Raw genomic sequence first — 9,191 nt, forward strand, 5'->3', positions numbered from 1 at the left:
AAAATGTCCCTGCAACTATCCTTGTTGCCCTCTTGATTTTCAGAACTTTGTTCGATAGTCTCCTAAAATACATGTAGGATTAAAAAGATAAGTTCAATAGCATTTTTAAAATACAATATTAAAAAGTATTCAAGTGATATAATACAATATTAAAAAAATATTAAAGTGATAATATACTTACACAAAGTTCTACTACTTTTTGGACATTTTCATTGTCAACCACTCCGTCTTTATTTACACGCGCTTCCTTCCACAATATATGACGACCCAACGGTTGATCTGATTGGGTGTCTTGTCGCTATTCGTTAAGATCATAAACAAAATAATACAAATTAGTTAGACACTATAGTTTATAATGCAAATTACTTCAATATTATATAAAAGTGATGGGTGGGTTATACACGTTTAGAATATTATACAAGTTTTTGATCAAGACGTGCATATCCCATACGTGAAAAGTGATAATATACTTACACAAAGTTCTACTACTTTTTGGACATTTTCATTGTCAACCACTCCGTCTTTATTTACACGCCTTCCTTCCATAATATATGACGACCCAACGGTTGATCTGATTGGGTGTCTTGTCGATATTCGTTAAGATCATAAACAAAATAATACAAATTAGTTAGACACTATAGTTTATAATGCAAATTACTTCAATATTATATAAAAGTGATGGGTGGGTTATACACGTTTAGAATATTATACAAGTTTTTGATCAAGACGTGCATATCCCATACGTGATTTTTTGTATGGGTGGGTTGGATTTCTTGTCGTTTCGCGATTTGCCTTACTAATATTCTATATAAAAAAATAGCAATTGTGTAAAAATTTAAAATACGCTACAAATATGAATAATAAAACACAAATGCTAATAAATTAATCACTTACGACAAACGCGGGGTCAGAACGTTTGGAAACAAATGCTCTCCATTCATCCTTTGATATATAATGTTGATATATTTTTGGAGGTTCAGCATTTGTGTTGCGATTTTCATTTATTTTAATCTATATAAAAAAAATAAAAATTGTGTGAAAATTTAAAATATGAATAATAAAACACAAATGCTAATAAATTAATCACTTACGACAAACGCGGGGTCCGAATGTTTGGATACAAATGCACTCCATTCATCATTTGATATATAATGTTTATATATTTTTGGAGTTTCAGCATTTGTATTTCCTTCTCTATCTTTTAGATAAAAATTAGAGAGGTGAGATGTAAATCCTCGGTGGATTTTCCCAGCAACTCTCAATACATAACTCTTTATCCCCTCATCAAGAACAAAAGTAGTCTGCAATGAAAAAAATTATAAGTAAAGTATTTCAATGAAAAAAATTATAAATGATAAAAGAGTGGATCAAAAAAGTTACTTGAATGTCATTCCATAGTATATCTTTGGCATCCTTCAACGCCTTATCTCTCCAATCATCAATCGTAATTGAGATATTTTGTCGAACAACAGCCTCAATGTAACTTACAAACATTGACCTAATAAACTCATATAGTAAGTACATGCTATTAAAAAAAGATAAAAATACACAACAAACAGAGTATAGTATAGGATAACCTCAAACTTGATGCCATTGCTCCTTGCTTTAATGACTTTTTGCATTATAGTTGCATCATGTTTGACTTCATTTTCATAAGTGTTAGTGGTGCCAACTTCTTCATTTTGACATTCTAAATCTTTGTTTGTATCCATTTAACTACAACAAGTTCAACATGCAGTTTAGTATAACATCAACAAGCTCAACATGCATTATTCTAAGTACATATCAGTATCAGTATATCTTAAACAAGCTCAACATGCAGTTTAATGATTACAAAAAAATTAATAACATCAATACCTGAATAATGAGGGTTCGAAGAAAGACAAAATGCGAAGAAAAGAGGGTTCGCAGAAAGCTCGCAGAAATATGGTTCACAGAAATACGGTTTGAAGAAATACGTAATGAGGGTTACGTATTTCAATGAAAATATATTGTGTGCAATGGGAGAGATGATCTTGGATGGAAATAAGGTTCTAAATGAAGGAGATGGTCGTGGAAATAAGGTTCGTAATGGACGGGATGATAGGGTTTGCAAAAGAAGAGAAAAACGATGAAGGTTGAGATGATAGTGAAGTTTACGTAATGAAGAGGAAACTGAAGCGGTTACTGTTATATATAAAACCCTTTTACAACGCTTTTTTATAAGCCTTTTACAACCTTTGTTTGAAAAGCGCTCTAAAAGGCGTCTTTATTTAATTTTTTAAAAGGCTCTTTTACAGCGCTTTTTCCAATAAGCGCTGTAAAAGACCTCCTTGTTTTATTATGTTATATGAATGTTATTCTTACAGCGCTTTTTCAAATAAGCGCTGTAAAATGTCTCTTTATTTTATTTTTAAAAGGGTCTTTTACAACGTTTATTTGAACAAGCGCTGTAAAAGTCATCCTTGTTTTATTATGTTATATGAATGTTTTTTATAAAGCCTTTTAGAGCGCTTATTTGAAAAAGCGTTGTAAAAGGCCTTTTATTTTAATTTTAAAAGGGTCTTTTACAGCGCTTATTCAAATAAGCGCTCTAAAAGACCTCATTGTTTTATTTTTATATTTAAGACTCTTTTTTCAGTTCAGTTCATGTAGATTACTAATTTATATTCAGTTCAGATCATGTAAATTACTAGTTTATATTAAATTACATGAACTTAGTATAAAACACTCAAATCAAGCTAAATATAAGCAGAAAATAAATTAATCAGAAAATCAAATACATGGCTACTTATATAAAAATGTTCAAACAATTCAGATTACATGCATATTTACATTAACACAGTTCAGATTACATGCATATTTACATTAACACAGTTCAAATTACATGCATGGCTTATATAAAACAATTAAGATGCCATTCTTCTTTTCTTGGTGGGATACACATTTGTTTGTCCGTTTACAATACGAAACGATGGATTAATCCTGTAACACCCCGTTTTTCAAAGCGAGGGTATATATTTTTTTTTTTCAAAAGGAATTAAAATAAAACAGAGAATTAAATCAGGAAATGCCTTTGGATAAATAATTGAGTCATTATAATTTACAAGCAGAGGAAAAGTTTCTCCAATTATAAATCCAAAACATTTACACAACATCAAATGGTACATGGAACCCATTCGAATAAGAAGTCAAACTGACAACATTAGTATAAATACAGTTTTCCAAACTAAAAGTACTCCAATCCAAAAAGAAGGACACCTAGTTCCTATACATAATCCTAATCTGATCATCCTACCAAAAAGCTATACACCCTGAGTATCTCCACGCGCCCCGTGAGATCCTCCTAATGTAACTGCAATCACGCGTTCCCAACTCCATTCCCGTCCGTAGGGTACGAACCGGTAGGACCGTCCTGACTCTCATCTGAGGGCAAAGCCCAAATTTCCACAATAATTGTAAAGGGTCACCAACCAAAAAATAACAATTACCACATAGCAATTAAGATTTTAAATGCTCAAAAATAACTTTTCAACTAGACATGCACCTTAACAGGATTTTCAATATGCTAAAAGTTCATACAATACTTTGCCAATCAAAATGAAAGTAAAATGAGGTTCTCAATCTCCTAATTAACACATAACAAGTCAAGACATGGATAAGTTAATGAGTAATCAATCATCTAACTCAAACTGAGGATTTTCACTGAGCCAATCGATTGGGAAATCGATTGGGGTGAGGGTTTTTAATGAAAGGCTGAATCAATCGATTTGGCAATCGATTGACAGGATAACGGAGCCCCTGACTTAATACCAATCGATTTCCAAATCGATTTCCTGAAGGTTTTTAGTGAAATTTTGAACTCTGGCTTGATTCAATCGATTGGGCAATCGATTGACAGGATAGTTGAGCCCCTGACTTAAGGGCCAATCGATTTCCAAATCGATTTGGTCGAATATGGATGAGTCCCTGACTTAGGCCCAATCGATTGGGCAATCGATTTCGTAAATGATTTTCGAAAACTGATTACAAAATCGATTGGCTAATCGATTTTGTCCATTTGGCCAAGTCCCTGTTTACTATCCAATCGATTGGGAAATCGATTTCCCTGATCATTTTTCCAAAAATTCATGAATTAACTAAGTCATTCCTAATCAAGTTCACAACTTAACACTTAGCAATTCCTACGCGATTACTACGACACACGAAGGTTCGATAACCATCATACTCACACACAATACACAACACATAGCACTTAACACCTTCATCTCAGTTATCACGATAAATCAAAATTCGAATCACTCAATCATAAACTCAAATCAAACATGACTCGCGTGCCAGGCACCCTAATGCAATGCGTATATGCCAAAATGCATGGACTCGGAATTCCAAACCAAAACCCTCCTCGAAGGGCCGTAAATCATAATTGTACCGCCTATCGCAGGCCAAAGTACCAATTACCGAGGTGCCACCTATCACGGGTCAGCACGATTTACTAAAATGCGTAAATCATAAACGTACCACCTATCACGGGTCAGTACAGTTACCATGGTGTCACCTATCACGGGTCAACTCGATTTTCTAAATAGTAACTCGTAAACGTACCACCTATCACGGGTCAGTACAGTTTACCGAGGTGTCACCTATCACGGGTCAACACGATTTACTAAAAGAAAAAGCGGGAATCGTAAACGTACCGCCTATCACAGACCAGTACTGTTTACCTAGGTGCCACCTATCACGGGTCAGCACAATTCACCAAAAATGTAAATCGTAAATGTACCACCTATCACGGGTCAGTACAGTTTACCAAGGTGTCACCTATCACGGGTCAACACGATTTACTAAAAGAAAAAGCGGGAATCGTAAACGTACCGCCTATCACAGACCAGTACTGTTTACCTAGGTGCCACCTATCACGGGTCAGCACAATTCACCAAAAATGTAAATCGTAAATGTACCACCTATCACGGGTCAGTACAGTTACCATGGTGTCACCTATCACGGGTCAACACGATTTACTAAAATGTAAATCGCAAACGTACAACCTATCACGGGTCCGTACAGTTTACCAAGGTGTCACCTATCACGGGTCGACACAATTTACCAAATGAAATGCATGAGCATACACAGACTCCATTCACAACAATCGTTAAGCAAATGCAGATATTAAAAGATTCCCCATTTTTAATACCCATTTAACTTAAACGACTTTCAAACAACATTAATTAAATAAGTCATTAAGAGATTCCCCGTTCTTAATACCGATTTAACTTAATGATTTTCAAAACAAAACGTTAAGCAAACAGTCATATTAAGAGATTCCCCATTCTTAATACTCATTTACCGAAACGATTTTCAAAAACGATAGTTAAGTAACCGAGACATTAAGAGATTCCCCATTCTCAACGCCCAGTTAACTTAAACATTTTCCTCAAATACACATTAAGTAAACCGAGGTATTAAAAGATTCCCCATTTTTAATACTCGTTTAACTCTAATGGTTTTCAAATTCCACAGAAACAAATTCAAACATACTTTCACATTCAAACCATAATTCACAACCACCACACCAATTAACAAACATCAAGTACGAACACACCAAATACAACGAACACAAATCACGCAACATAACACCCAGATACATTAAATTTCATTTACCACGAAACATTCATCATTATAAACAAAACCTAACTCTAAGGTTTTACCCATAACGCCCTAGTTTCGTTTTTCCCCAAATCGATACATTTAACCCTAACAAATTCCTTCCCACACAACTACAGATCAGTCCCTAATGCAAGCTAGAAGTTTGGAAGGAGCCCTTACCTCAACGTTAGCTTTATCGTGCGTTTCCGGTACCGCGAGTAATTCCGGTAAAATCTCCGCTCGCAACGCCGCTTCCAAATTAGTTCACTAGCACCGTAGCGTGGTGGTGAGCAACTTTCCCTTCTATCTCTTCGAGAAATGAGGTTTGGATCTAGAAGAAACGGAGGGGTTTGTGTTTAGATCTCAAAAACCGTTTTTCTTCGTTTTCGAATCAAAGAGGAAGAGTGGAGTTGCGAAAACCTTGGTCTAACTCTCACCCAACCTTGGGTTACTAGTTTTGAAGAAAGGAAAGCGACGAAAACGAAAATGGGAGAAAGGAGGGAAAGCTTCGCGGGAGAGGAAGAAGACGATGGAAAAGTTGGGTTTTCCTTCCTTTCTTTTTCTTTCCTTTGTTTTTCCTTTCTTCCTTTTTCCTTCTTTCCTTTATGTACTCTTTTCTTTTCCTTTTCCTTCCTTCTAGTTTTCCTTTCTTTTCCCCCCCAAACAAACACATACAAACATAAATATATATTTATATATATATATTACTTACTTTTAACAAATATCTCTAAAATATTATTAACTTTGGCTAAAAAGCCTCCGAGCCAAAATCCAAAATACACAAAAACACATAAAGCACACTTTAAAATTACGGGTCTTACAAATCCAAATTCCCTCATAATGATCATCTCTAAGATATAAACCATCATCAGTTGAATCAATTTCATGTGGTTGTTTTAAATTTGATTTTATTTAATTAAAAGTAAATGATATTTATTTGAAAGCGCATGTCTTTTACAACGCTTGTGCAAAAAACGTTGTAATAGGTAGTTAAATTGATTGAAAGCGCATGTCTTTTACAGCGCTTGTGAAAAAAGCGCTGTAATAGGTAGTTAAATTATTTGAAAGCGCATGTCTTTTACAGCGCTTGTGAAAAAAACGTTGTAAAATAATACGTGAAGATGCTTCGTTTTACAGCGCTTGTTAGAAAAGCGCTGTAAAAGCCTTATAACATTATGCGCAAATGCTATATGACCCTACAACAGCGCTTTTTTCACATCTCTTGTCAAAAAAGCGATGTGATAGGCTCCGTTATTTTTAAAATATATTTACAACAGCTCTTGTATTTAGTAAGCGCTGTAAAATGAGCGCTATTAAATGACATTTTTGGCGTAGTGTAACAAACTCACATTGTCCAAGTTATAATAATGTGAAACAACAGCATGCCTATAAATATAACAAAATTCAAGTGTCTAGAATACTTATGCCATCGGATCTTTAACGTTGACGACACCGAAATCATTGATTGAAATCTATAATTAAGCAAAATTATTTTTTCAATCTAAATTAAAATAAATACCGTACAAAAACGGGAAAATAAAAACACACCGCCCTAAGATATGGAAACCAAAGAAGAGAAAAAACAATTTAGATAAAATAAAGAGAGAAAAAAATTTGGATGAGTGATTCTTGACAAAAAATAGTCTTAAAATCATCATCGCTCTCTAATTGGAGAAAAGAGAGAAGGAAAACTAGGACTTTTGTTTGGAGAGGCGGCTAAGAAAAGAATCTAAGATTTTTGTTTGGGTTAAATATATTTCTAAATTCTTTAAAATTTCAAAAAAATAATTCTTATTAACTTTTTCTACGACATGTAATCGGAATATTTCATGTCAATAATTTTAGTCTTTATCGTTAAGTTTGCTATTTCATTCGAATTTTTGAATAACTTTTTGTATATATGTTTTAGAAGATTATAAACATTTAATCACAATACATATTTTTTGTAGTAGAGACTTTAATCACAATACATAAAGTGTATCAACAAAGTTTAGTAGCCTTTTTAATAAAGCTATCATTGATTTTGCTGTTATAAAGATTGAAATTGTTGTAAAATATATCTAAACACTAAAAGTTGAAGAACAAATTTTACAAGTATTAAAAATGAAATTTTAAAATGAAAATTTATAGTGACTAAAATATATTTAATAGAAAATTATTGAATTAAATATATTTTTAGTATGTATAAAATTTTAATGTTTTGTTTCTAGTCTCTAACAAAAAAAACTTTTTATTCTACAAAATTATCATATAATTAATTTTAGTTTCCGTTAAATCAACGTATATTGTTTAAATGATGTTTTTCAAATATGTTTTATAACATTATAAAAAAAAATTCAGCCAAAAATAAGTTTAAAATACAATTTTTAAATTTATATCTTCGTTACTTTCATCTTGAGTTTTGATATTTAAAAGGAAAAATTATTCATCACAAATTAGAAAATTTTAAATTTTTGTAGAAGTATTTTTTTTTTAAATATTCTAAATGTACTTGAAAAAATCATTTAAAAATAAAACAAAGTTAAACACATTTCATTTTCACAAACTATTTACGCAATAATTTTATAGAGACTATGTAGGTGTTGTATTGTAGAGAACAATAATAATTATTACTAAAGATACGTTTTAATAATCAACAATAGGAAAACAATAAAATAAAACCTAGTTTTCTCCCACTTTATGTTGGTATGGTTTTCTTTGACAATATCGTCACCCCCTTAAGATCCATAAATAAATAAATAATACTACTGTAATAATTAAACAAAATAACATAGCTTTCATGGGGTGAGTAAGCTCCAAATGAATAATGCTGACCTAGAAAACGAAAGCATAAAATTGATCTCAGTTGAATAATTAGCGTGCGGCGACACGATGAAGGTGCGTGAGTAAGCATAACAAGACCGGTATGACACTGACATGTGTTTTGAAGAATTGAATAAGGTGTGGTTTTTGTTCCAAGTTCAACTTGATTTTCAGTCCAAAAATATGTTCAACTTAAATTTTGCATTTTAGGGATATAAAAATAGACAATGGTTGGACCCACCTTATCTATACTTCAGTTGAAGAAATGGTATCTTAGGGGTGAAATTATTGGATCAATTGGCAAGACAATTCAAGGAGATGAGAATGTAGCAAGGGAGTTTCTATTAGACCAACACACCCCTAAATTAATATATTTTTTCAAATATATCTATATTATATAAACTTTAATGAAGATGGATCATGTGTTTAGATCATTCAAAAATATATGTTATCGGCTATTCTAATTTTTATGATTTTGATAGTGACTCGATCAATGTCAATACGATAAAAATATGAAAAAATGAATGTGTTTATTAAAATTTAATTTATTGAACCAACATTAATAAGATATGAGTTTCAGTTGTAAAGACAAGAAAAGTCGCAAAATATGTTATACTCTCTCTATAATAAAATATAAACAAAAATAATAGTTGAAAAATTGATATATCCGATTAAAAATTAAGACTAGATAGGTCAGCTTTTCAATTATCTTTTTAATTACTTTTTATTTCAGAAAAATATTAAAGAGTGACTTTGGCTATCAC

Source organism: Cicer arietinum, chromosome 2 (assembly GCF_000331145.2).
Source record: "Cicer arietinum cultivar CDC Frontier isolate Library 1 chromosome 2, Cicar.CDCFrontier_v2.0, whole genome shotgun sequence".
Lineage (NCBI taxonomy): Eukaryota > Viridiplantae > Streptophyta > Magnoliopsida > Fabales > Fabaceae > Cicer > Cicer arietinum.